Source organism: Hyla sarda, chromosome 3 (assembly GCF_029499605.1).
Source record: "Hyla sarda isolate aHylSar1 chromosome 3, aHylSar1.hap1, whole genome shotgun sequence".
Classification (NCBI taxonomy): domain Eukaryota; kingdom Metazoa; phylum Chordata; class Amphibia; order Anura; family Hylidae; genus Hyla; species Hyla sarda.
Window position 1 is genome coordinate 20,740,826 of NC_079191.1, and position 12,154 is coordinate 20,752,979.

General features: G+C 48.1%; 1 pseudogene; it reads left to right on the plus strand.

Moving 5' to 3' along the window:
* The window catches only part of LOC130360948 (astacin-like metalloendopeptidase), a 30,119-nt pseudogene extending 20,429 nt beyond the window's left edge, over window positions 1–9,690 (plus strand).
* Window positions 9,691–12,154: the final 2,464 nt, after the last annotated feature.

Below are 12,154 nucleotides of genomic sequence, written 5' to 3' on the forward strand. Positions count from 1 at the left end.
ACAGCTGTCTCAACTGACCGTTATGCTACAACAGTTGCTACCACAGCTTCAGCAGTCATCTCCTCCGCCAGCTCCTGCACCTCCTCCGCAGCGAGTGGCCGCTCCTGGGATACGCTTATCCTTGCCGGATAAGTTTGATGGGGACTCTAAGTTTTGCCGTGGCTTCCTTTCCCAATGTTCCCTGCATCTGGAGATGATGTCGGACCTGTTTCCCACTGAAAGGTCTAAGGTGGCTTTCGTAGTCAGTCTTCTGTCCGGAAAAGCCCTGTCATGGGCCACACCGCTCTGGGACCGCAATGACCCCGTCACTGCCTCAGTACACTCCTTCTTCTCGGAAATCCGAAGTGTCTTTGAGGAACCTGCCCGAGCCTCTTCTGCTGAGACTGCCCTGTTGAACCTGGTCCAGGGTAATTCTTCCGTTGGCGAGTATGCCGTACAATTCCGTACACTTGCTTCAGAATTGTCCTGGAATAATGAGGCCCTCTGCGCGACCTTCAAAAAAGGCCTATCCAGCAACATTAAAGATGTTCTGGCCGCACGAGAAATTCCTGCTAATCTACATGAACTTATTCACCTAGCCACTCGCATTGACATGCGTTTTTCTGAAAGGCGTCAGGAACTCCGCCAAGATATGGACTCTGTTCGCACGAGGCGTTTCGTCTCCTCGGCTCCTCTCTCCTCTGGTCCCCTGCAATCTGTTCCTGTGCCTCCCGCCGTGGAGGCTATGCAGGTCGACCGGTCTCGCCTGACACCTCAAGAGAGGACACGACGCCGTATGGAGAACCTCTGCCTGTACTGTGCTAGTACCGAACACTTCCTGAGGGATTGTCCTATCCGTCCTCCCCGCCTGGAAAGACGTACGCTGACTCCGCACAAAGGTGAGACAGTCCTTGATGTCTACTCCGCTTCTCCACGTCTTACTGTGCCTGTGCGGATGTCTGCTTCTGCCTTCTCCTTCTCTACAGTGGCCTTCTTGGACTCTGGTTCTGCAGGAAATTTTATTTTGGCCTCCCTCGTCAACAGGTTCAACATCCCAGTGACCAGTCTCGCCAGACCCCTCTACATCAATTGTGTAAATAATGAAAGATTGGACTGTACCATACGTTTCCGCACGGAGCCCCTTCTTATGAGCATCGGATCTCATCATGAGAGGATTGAACTTTTGGTCCTCCCCAATTGCACCTCGGAGATTCTCCTTGGACTTCCCTGGCTTCAACTTCATTCCCCAACCCTGGATTGGTCCACTGGGGAGATCAAGAGTTGGGGGTCCTCTTGTTCCAAGAACTGTCTAAAACCGGTTCCCAGTAACCCTTGCCGTAACTCTGTGGTTCCTCCAGTAACCGGTCTCCCCAAGGCCTATATGGACTTCGCGGATGTTTTCTGCAAAAAACAAGCTGAGACTCTACCTCCTCACAGGCCTTATGATTGCCCTATCGACCTCCTCCCGGGTACTACTCCACCCCGGGGCAGAATTTATCCTCTCTCTGCCCCAGAGACTCTTGCCATGTCCGAATACGTCCAGGAGAATCTAAAAAGGGGCTTTATCCGTAAATCCTCCTCTCCTGCCGGAGCCGGATTTTTCTTTGTCTCCAAAAAAGATGGCTCCCTACGTCCTTGCATTGACTACCGCGGTCTTAATAAAATCACGGTTAAGAACCGCTACCCCTTACCCCTCATCTCTGAACTCTTTGATCGCCTCCAAGGTGCCCACATCTTCACTAAATTGGACTTAAGAGGCGCCTATAACCTCATCCGCATCAGAGAGGGGGACGAGTGGAAAACGGCATTTAACACCAGAGATGGACACTTTGAGTATCTGGTCATGCCCTTTGGACTGTGCAATGCCCCTGCCGTCTTCCAAGACTTTGTCAATGAAATTTTTCGTGATCTATTATACTCCTGTGTTGTGGTATATCTGGACGATATCCTAATTTTTTCTGCCAATCTAGAGGAACACCGCCGGCATGTCCGTATGGTTCTTCAGAGGCTTCGTGACAACCAACTCTATGCCAAAATTGAGAAATGTCTGTTTGAATGCCAATCTCTTCCTTTTCTAGGATATTTGGTCTCTGGCCAGGGACTACAGATGGATCCAGACAAACTCTCTGCCGTCTTAAATTGGCCACGCCCCTCCGGACTCCGTGCTATCCAACGCTTTTTGGGGTTCGCCAATTATTACAGGCAATTTATTCCACATTTTTCTACCATTGTGGCTCCTATCGTGGCTTTAACCAAGAAAAATGCTGATCCCAAGTCCTGGCCTCCTCAAGCAGAAGACTCCTTTAAACAACTCAAGTCTGCCTTTTCTTCGGCTCCCGTGCTCTCCAGACCTGACCCTTCCAAACCCTTCCTATTGGAGGTTGATGCCTCCTCAGTAGGAGCTGGAGCTGTTCTTCTACAAAAAAATCCTTCCGGGCATGCTGTCACTTGTGGTTTTTTCTCTAGGACCTTCTCTCCAGCGGAGAGGAACTACTCCATCGGGGATCGAGAACTTCTAGCCATTAAATTAGCACTTGAGGAATGGAGGCATCTGCTGGAGGGATCAAGATTTCCTGTTATTATCTACACCGACCACAAGAACCTCTCCTACCTCCAGTCGGCCCAACGGCTGAATCCTCGCCAGGCCCGGTGGTCTCTGTTCTTTGCCCGATTTAATTTTGAGATTCACTTTCGTCCTGCCGATAAGAACATTAGAGCCGATGCTCTCTCTCGTTCCTCGGATGCCTCAGAAGTTGATCTCCCTCCGCAACACATCATTCCACCTGACTGCCTGATCTCCACTTCTCCTGCCTCCATCAGACAGACTCCTCCAGGAAAGACCTTTGTTTCTCCACGCCAACGCCTCGGAATCCTCAAATGGGGTCACTCCTCCCATCTCGCAGGTCATGTGGGCATCAAGAAATCTGTGCAACTCATCTCCCGCTTCTATTGGTGGCCAACTCTGGAGACGGATGTTGGGGACTTTGTGCGAGCCTGCACTATCTGTGCCCGGGATAAGACTCCTCGCCAGAAGCCCGCTGGTTTTCTTCATCCTCTGCCTGTCCCCGAACAGCCTTGGTCTCTGATTGGTATGGATTTTATTACTGATTTACCCCCTTCCCGTGGCAACACCGTTATTTGGGTGGTCGTTGATCGATTCTCCAAAATGGCACATTTCATTCCTCTTCCTGGTCTTCCTTCTGCGCCTCAGTTGGCTAAACAATTTTTTGTACACATTTTTCGTCTTCACGGGTTGCCTACGCAGATTGTCTCGGATAGAGGGGTCCAATTCGTGTCTAAATTCTGGAGAGCTCTCTGTAAACAACTCAAGATTAAATTAAATTTTTCCTCTGCATATCATCCCCAGTCCAATGGACAAGTAGAAAGAATTAACCAGATCCTGGGTGATTATTTGCGACATTTTGTTTCCTCCCGCCAGGATGACTGGGCAGATCTCCTTCCATGGGCCGAATTCTCGTATAACTTCAGGGTCTCTGAATCTTCCTCCAAATCCCCATTTTTCGTGGTGTACGGCCGTCACCCTCTTCCCCCCCTCCCTACCCCCTTGCCCTCTGGTCTGCCCGCTGTGGATGAAATTTCTCGTGACCTTTCCATTATATGGAGAGAGACCCAAAATTCTCTCTTACAGGCTTCTTCACGCATGAAGAGGTTCGCGGATAAGAAAAGAAGAGCTCCCCCCGTTTTTTCCCCTGGAGACAAGGTATGGCTCTCCGCTAAATATGTCCGCTTCCGTGTCCCTAGCTACAAGTTGGGACCACGCTATCTTGGTCCTTTCAAAATTCTGTGTCAAATTAATCCTGTCTCTTATAAACTTCTTCTTCCTCCTTCTCTTCGTATCCCTAATGCCTTTCACGTCTCTCTTCTCAAACCACTCATCCTCAACCGTTTTTCTCCCAAATCTGTTCCTCCCACTCCTGTTTCCGGCTCCTCGGACGTCTTCTCGGTCAAGGAGATTTTGGCTGCCAAAAAGGTCAGAGGAAAAAATTTTTTTTTAGTAGACTGGGAGGGTTGTGGTCCTGAAGAGAGATCCTGGGAACCTGAGGACAACATCCTTGACAAAAGTCTGCTCCTCAGGTTCTCAGGCTCCAAGAAGAGGGGGAGACCCAAGGGGGGGGGTACTGTTACGCCGAGCGCTCCGGGTCCCCGCTCCTCCCCGGAGCGCTCGCTTCACCTCCTCCGCTGCAGCGCCCCGGTCACGTCCTCTGACCCGGGGCGCTGCGATCCTGCTGCTAGCCGGGATGCGATTCGCGATGCGGGTAGCGCCCGCTCGCGATGCGCACCCCGGCTCTCCTACCTGACTCGCTCCCCGTCTGTTCTGTCCCGGCGCGCGCGGCCCCGCTCCCTAGGGCGCGCGCGCGCCGGGTCTCTGCGATTTAAAGGGCCACTGCGCCGCTGATTGGCGCAGTGGTTCCAATTAGAGTTATCACCTGTGCACTCCCTATATTACCTCACTTCCCTTGCACTCCCTTGCCGGATCTTGTTGCCTTAGTGCCAGTGAAAGCGTTCCTTGTGTGTCCCTTGCCAGTGTTTCCAGACCTTCTGCCGTTGCCCCTGACTACGATCCTTGCTGCCTGCCCCGACCTTCTGCTACGTCCGACCTTGCTTCTGCCTACTCCCTTGTACCGCGCCTATCTTCAGCAGCCAGAGAGGTGAGCCGTTGCTAGTGGATACGACCTGGTCACTACCGCCGCAGCAAGACCATCCCGCTTTGCGGCGGGCTCTGGTGAAAACCAGTAGTGGCTTAGAACCGGTCCACTAGCACGGTCCACGCCAATCCCTCTCTGGCACAGAGGGTCCACTACCTGCCAGCCGGCATCGTGACAGGCGTATGGATACGCCCTCACACCCTGGGCCTTAAGGACCCAGGGCGTACTAGTACGCCCTGGCGTTTTCCGGTCTCTGCCGCACGCCGGGCAGAGATCGGAACTGGATGCCTGCTGAAATCCTTCAGCAGGCATCCAGGGCAAACGCCGAAGGGGGCCATGTAGGCCCCCATGTCGGCGATCGCCGCAAATCGCAAGGGAAATCACCCTTGCGATCTGCGGCGATACCGGGCTGATCGGGTCTCTGGGACCCGACCGTCCGGTAATTTCGCATGATCCCGGCTGTCACAGACAGCCAGGACCATGCTAAAGAATAGGAGCGAGGTGGCAAGCCTGCCACCTCCTCCTATTCCCTGCGATCTGTCGGTTAACTAACCGACCAATCGCAAGGGGGGGGGGGGGGGGCGGTTACTTCCTCCCGTCCTGCCCAGCCCCTAAAAGTCCGGAGAGGACGGGAGGAAGACCGGAGGACACGGCGGGGGACGGGGGAGTGCTGGAGACTGGCCCCGGTACTTACCTCGTCCCTGAAGACCCGGATCCTGGCGAGGAAGATGGCGGTGGCGGCGACAGGTGAGTAGATCTTCAGCCGCGGCCGGGCCCTTTACAGCAATGCACATCGCCGTAAAGCGGCATGCATTGCTGTATTGGGACCCTGTAAACTACAACTCCCAACATGCCCAGACAGCCCTTGGCGTCTGGGCATGCTGGGAGTTGCAGTTTTGCAACATCTGGAGGTCCACAGTTTGGAGACCACTGTGCCCTTCCAGATGTTGCAAAACTACACATCCTCAGAATGCCCTTACTGTCCAGGCATGCTGGGAGTTGTAGTTCTATAACATCTGGCCCTTCAGATGTTGCAGAACTACAACTCCCAGCATGCCTGGACAGTTTTGGCATACTGGGAGTTGTAGTTTTGCAACATTTGGAAGGGCACAGATTGAGAACCACTGTATTAGTGGTCTGCAAACTGTAGTCCTCCAGATTTTGCAAAACTACAACTCCAAGCATGCTGGGAGTTGTAGTTCGGCAACATCTGGCTCTAAAGATGTTTCCGAACTACTACTCCCAGCATGTTTGAGAATGCTGAGAGTTGTGGTTTTGCAACAACTGGTGGCACACTGGTTGGGAAACATTGTCTGTTTCCTAACTCAGTGTTTCCCAACCCGTGTGCCTCCAGCTGTTGCAAAACTATAACTACCAGCATGCACTGATAGACTGTTGTAGTTGTAGTTTTGCAACAGCTGGAGGTCCCCCCCCTGTGAATGTACAGGGTACACTCACATGGGCAGGGGCTTACAGTGAGTATCAGGCTGCAAGTTTGCGATGCAGCAAATTTTGCGCGGCAGCTCAAACTCGCTGTAACCCCCCGCCCATGTGACTGTACCCTAAAAACACTACACTACACTAACACAAAATAAAATAAAAAGTAAAAAACACTACATATACACATACCCCTACACAGCCCCCCTCCCTCCCCAATAAAAATGAAAAACGTCTGGTACGCCACTGTTTCCAAAATGGAGCCTCCAGCTGTTGCAAAACAACAACTCCCAGTATTGCTGGACAGCCGTTGACTGTCCAAGCATGCTGGGAGTTTTGCAACAGCTGGAGGCACCCTGTTTGGGAATCACTGGCGTAGAATACCCCTATGTCCACCCCTATGCAAATCCCTAATTTAGGCCTCAAATGCGCATGGCACTCTCACTTTGGAGCCCTGTCGTATTTCAAAGCAACAGTTTAGGGCCACATATGGGGTATCGCCGTACTCGGGAGAAATTGCCTAACAAATTTTGGGGGGCTTTTTCTCCTTTCACCCCTTATGAAAATGTGAAGTTGGGATTTACACCAGCATGTTAGTTTAAAAAAATAAATTTTTTACACTAACATGCTGGTGTTGCCCTATACTTTTCATTTTGACAAGAGGTAAAAGGGAAAAAAGCCCCCAAAATTTGTAAAGCAATTTCTCCCGACTACGGAGATACCCCATATGTGGGCACAAAGTGCTCTGGGGGCGCACAACAAGGCCCAGAAGGGAGAGTGCGCCATGTACATTTGAGGTGATTTGCACAGGGGTGGCTGATTGTTACAGCGGTTTTGACAAACGCAAAAAAAACTAAACCCCACATGTTACCCCATTTCGGAAACTACACCCCTCATGGAATGTAATGAGGGGTGCAGTGAGAATTTACCCCCCACTGGTGTCTGACGGATCTTTGGAACAGTGGGCTGTGCAAATTAAAGATTTTGTACAGCCCACTGTTCCAAAGATCTGACAGACACCAGTGGGGGGGGGGGGGTAAATGCTCACTGTACCCCTTGTTACGTTCCTCAAGGGGTCTAGTTTCCAAAATGGTATGCCATGTGGGGGTTATTTTGCTGTCCTGGCACCATAGGGGCTTCCTAAATGCGAAGTGCCCCCCGAGCAAAATTTGCTCTCAAAAAGCCAAATATGACTCCTTCTCTTCTGAGCATTGTAGTTCGCTCGTAGTGCACTTCAGGTCAACTTATGGGGTACCTCCATACTCAGAAGAGATGGGGTTTCAAATTTTGGGGGATATTTCTTGCTATTAAGCCTTGCAAAAATGTGAAATTTGGGGGGAAACACCCATTTTAAAGACATTTTTTTTTTTTTTTTTTTATGTATGCAAAAGTTGTGAAACCCGTGTGGGGTATTAAGGCTCACTTTATTCCTTGTTACGTTCCTCAAGGGGTCTAGTTTCCAAAATGGTATGCTATTTGTTTTTTTTTTTTTTGCTCTCCTGGCACCATAGGGGCTTCCTAAATGCGACATGCCCCCGAGCAAAATTTGCTCTCAAAAAGCCAAATATGACTCCTTCTCTTCTGAGCATTGTAGTTCGCTCGTAGTGCACTTCAGGTCAACTTATGGGGTACCTCCATACTCAGAAGAGATGGGGTTACAAATTTTGGGGGGTATTTTCTGCTATTAACCCTTGCAAAAATGTGAAATTTGGGGGGAATCACACATTTTATTGAAATTTTATTTTATTTTTTTACATATGCAAAAGTCGTGAAACACATGTGGGGTATTAATGCTCACTTTATTCCTTGTTACGTTCCTCAAGGGGTCTTGTTTCCAAAATGGTATGGCATGTGGGTATTTTTTGCTGTCCTGGCACCATAGGGGCTTCCTAAATGCAACATGCCCCCCAAAAACCATTTCAGAAAAACGTACTCTCCAAAATCCCCTTGTCGCTCCTTCGCTTCTGAGCCCTCTACTGCGCCCGCCGAACACTTTATATAGACATATGAGGTATCTGCTTACTCGAGAAAAATTGGGCTACAAATATAAGTATACATTTTCTCCTTTTACCCCTCGTAAAAATTCAAAAATTGGGTCTACAAGAACATGCGAGTGTAAAAAATGAAGATTGTGAATTTTCTCCTTCACTTTCCTGCTATTCCTGTGAAACACGTAAAGGGTTAAAAGGCTGAACGAATATCATTTTGAATACTTTGGGGGGTTCAGTTTTTATAATGGGGTCATTTGTGGGGTATTTCTAAGATGAAGACCCTTCAAATCCACTTCAAACCTGATCTGGTCCCTGAAACATAGTGAGTTTGGAAATTTTGTGAAAAATTGGAAAGTTGCTGCTGAACTTTGAAGCCCTCTGGTGTCTTCCAAAAGTAAAAACTTGTCAATTTTATGATGCAAACATAAAGTAGACATATTGTTTATGTGAAAAAAAAAATATTTTGAATATCCATTTTCCTTACAAACAGAGAGCTTCAAAGTTAGAAAAATGCAAAATTTTCAAATTTTTCATAACATTTTCTAATTTTTCACCAAGAAAGGATGCAAGTTACAATTTTTTTTACCACTATGTTAAAGTAGAATATGTCATGAAAAAACAATCTCGGAATCAGATTGATAACTAAAAGCATTCCAGAGTTATTAATGTTTAAAGTGACAGTGGTCAGATGTTCAAAAAATGGCCGGGTCCTAAGGTGTAAAATGGCTGGGTCCTTAAGAGGCTAAAGATGTGCCACCTAACAAAGTCTGTCAACCGAGCAAAATGTCTTTGAGTGCGTCGTAGATAAGTCTACAGTCAACAATCTCTCACTGAGAGGTTCACCATCCAAAAGTAGCCTCTGAGAGCCATTTTATAGGGCAGTGGGGGAAGCAGTTTTATGCCCTTTTGTAACAATACCCAGTGCACACCTGAAATCATTCCCACATTTGCCTCATCAACTCATGCAGAGTTTTGCAGTGATCCGACATTTGTATTTGGGAACATTGGGGGAGATTTATTAAAACCTGTCCAGAGGAAAAGTAGCTGAGTTGCCCGTAGCAACCAATCAGATCGCTTCTTTCATTTTTAACATGGCCTCTACAAAATGAAAGAAGCGATCTGATTGGTTGCTATGGGCAACTCAGCAACTTAACCTCTGGACAGGTTTTGATAAATCTCCCCCATTATTTTTTGGTCAATGAGTGTTTGTATACAGCTACCTGTGAAGCCAATGGAAGCAATATACTGTATGTATATATATATCTATACACACACACACGCAGCAAGTCCTCCATAGCGGTAGCTGCTTGTATCCATCTGCTAGAAGTTCAGGAGATCTCAACTATTTTTGGATTCTCCTGAACAATGCAGTAGAGTAGGGGATAGGCCTAAACCTCCATATGGGTAAAAACACACAATGTGGTTGCGCATATTTCTGAAATCGTTCCTTTCTTTCATATATTCCTCTTTCTTACAGTGACTACAAGCTGAATGACGCAACTGAGAGAGAATCCAATTATCTCTGCAAAACCAAGACCCGAAACATTTTGGCAAAGACATAGAATGTTTTATTTTTGTCAAAAATTCTGTTCATAAAATTTGCTTGCAGAATAAATAAAATTATGATCATTAAGCCTCTATATTCTCTGATTTCCTGCACATCGATCTCATCTGGCTTCCTTGTCTCACACTTCTTGCACAAATGGTAAAAACACATAAAGTGGCTGGTTTAGTTAGGGTTGAGGTGTAGATGACAGTAGGCAGTACTTCTGAAATGCTGCGGATTCTTAATACTTTAATAATACCCTTACTCCTAAAAAGCTAAAACTGCAAAGTACTAAAAAAAAAAAAGCGCAGGTTAATAGCATCATTTCAGATGGACTTACTGTACATGGCCAATTGCAATGCAATCGCACCACGATGTACAATCTATGAGGAGACAAGAGGAGTGAGGATCCTGATCACAAGAGCTTACAATTAGAGATGAGCGAATCGAAGCTGACGAACCCGAATTCGTTACGAATTTCATGAACTTTTCGATTTGCAACGAATGCGAATATCGCCGCGATTCGATCGCGCGAATCGCTTCATTAAACTTCATATTACAGTGTTCCAGGCTATTGGAGGCCTAAAATGGCGGATCCACGTGTGAGTACATGGGGCAGGGGATTATGGGAGGGCGGGAAACAGCGGTGGGAATGAAGGTAGGCGGGCTGACCCTGAACCACATGTGAGATGCAGCCTATCAGTGTTCACTGACCCCTGTGATGTCACAGCCCCTATATAATCAGCGGCCATCTTGCCTCTCTTCATTTCATCTATGCACTCAGATGGAGAGGACGGGACTGCGTGTGTGTGAATAGCTCATACCACAGCGTTACATTGCAACTGCTAGTCACATCAGCATTAGGGAAAGACAGGAGTGCAGAGTGCTGTGCTGTTACTCTGAGAAGGATCATTGATTGCTAAACCTCCTATTCACGTTATTGAGCATTACAGCAGAGAGGGGCAGATAGCTGTCAGCTGCCTCATACAGATCAACAAGCTGCCTGAACTTTATCAACCATCTTATCTCCTCATTTTTCAGCGAAATTCAGTGTTTTTTTGCTCCACAAATCTTCTGCTGCTCAGAATTGTGTGACAGAGTGCAATTTAGGGTTTAATCCCTGGATTTTTTTTTTTTTGTGGTGCTGCACTGTTGGGTCCTGCTGCTGTTCACAAATACGTTCTGTATCTGTAACAAGTCTAGATACAGGGAAAGTCCTGACTCCTGGCAAAAGTAAACACCTGCTGGTGTTTTTAAAAAACACTTATTTTTTCTGCGCATAGTTGCGCATATTTCTGCCCTCATCAGTGCATACCGCATACATACATCCAAGTATTGTACCATTTTGTACCTGTTAATCTGTCAAGGGCCTACATACTGTCAAAGTCCAAACAATAGTACTCACCGGCTGGTGTTTTACAAAAATAGAGATTTTTTTTCTGCGTATAGTTGCGCATATTACTGCCCTCATCAGTGCATACCGCATACGTACATCCAAGTATTGTACCATTTTTTACCTGTTAATCTGTCAAGGGGCTACATACTGTGAAAGTCCAAACAATAGTACTCACCGGCTGGTGTTTAACAAAAATACAGAGTTTTTTGTGGGTATTGTTGCGCATATTTCTGCCCTCATCAGTGCATACCGCATACGTACATCCAAGTAGTGTACCATCTTGCACCTGTTAATCTTTCAAGGGCCTTCATACTGTGAAAGGACAGCCATAAGTAATCACCCACTGCTGTTCTAGACAAATACTGTTTAAAGAGTAGTGTAGCGTATTGTAATACCCTCATATATGCACTAAGTTTGTCAGGCAGAGAAGTGCCAGGACAAGCACAGAGGAGTGGCAGAGGCCTAAATACTTCAGGCAGAGTTGGCAGCAGACTAGGGGCGAGTGGCAGCAGGAGTCGCAGCGAGAGGCCTGAGCTCCTATTATCAGCCAGCGGTCGAGTCTCGACCAGCAACCCATCTGCCGTCGTCGATTGGTTAACACGCTCATCCACATCATCACAAGTGACATCTGACACCCCCAGTCAACAGTCGGTGGGTTCCTCAGACACAACCCTCAGTTGGCATGGCCCGGAAGCAGTCCGTGTCCTCCCATTGCCTTTGTCCTATGCTGTTCCCTCTCCTAGAGAAGGATCTTATGTTGTGGGTTCAGCTCCACTATTTACTGAGGACGATCTAATAGAGGACAGTCAGCAGCTACTGGACAGCCAAGAAGGGGAGGAGACATGTGCTGCTTGCTCCGCTAGGCGGCCAAGTAGTGATGCGGAGAGCGACGTGGGAGGCGGTGTTGCAAGGGTTCAGGGTCCTGAAGCAGACACTGTTGGGGAACCTGAGGAGGACATCAGTGACGTGCACACAACTGTTGATGATGATGAAGCCGATCGCAATTGGGAGCCGGGTGCAGAAGGGGCTTCATCATCATCAGGAGAAGAGAGTTGCAGGTCGCCCTTGAGGCAGCAAGGCGGTAGCACGGTTGGCAGTCAGCGTGGTGGCAGGAGGGGAAATTCAGGAGCCAAACGTG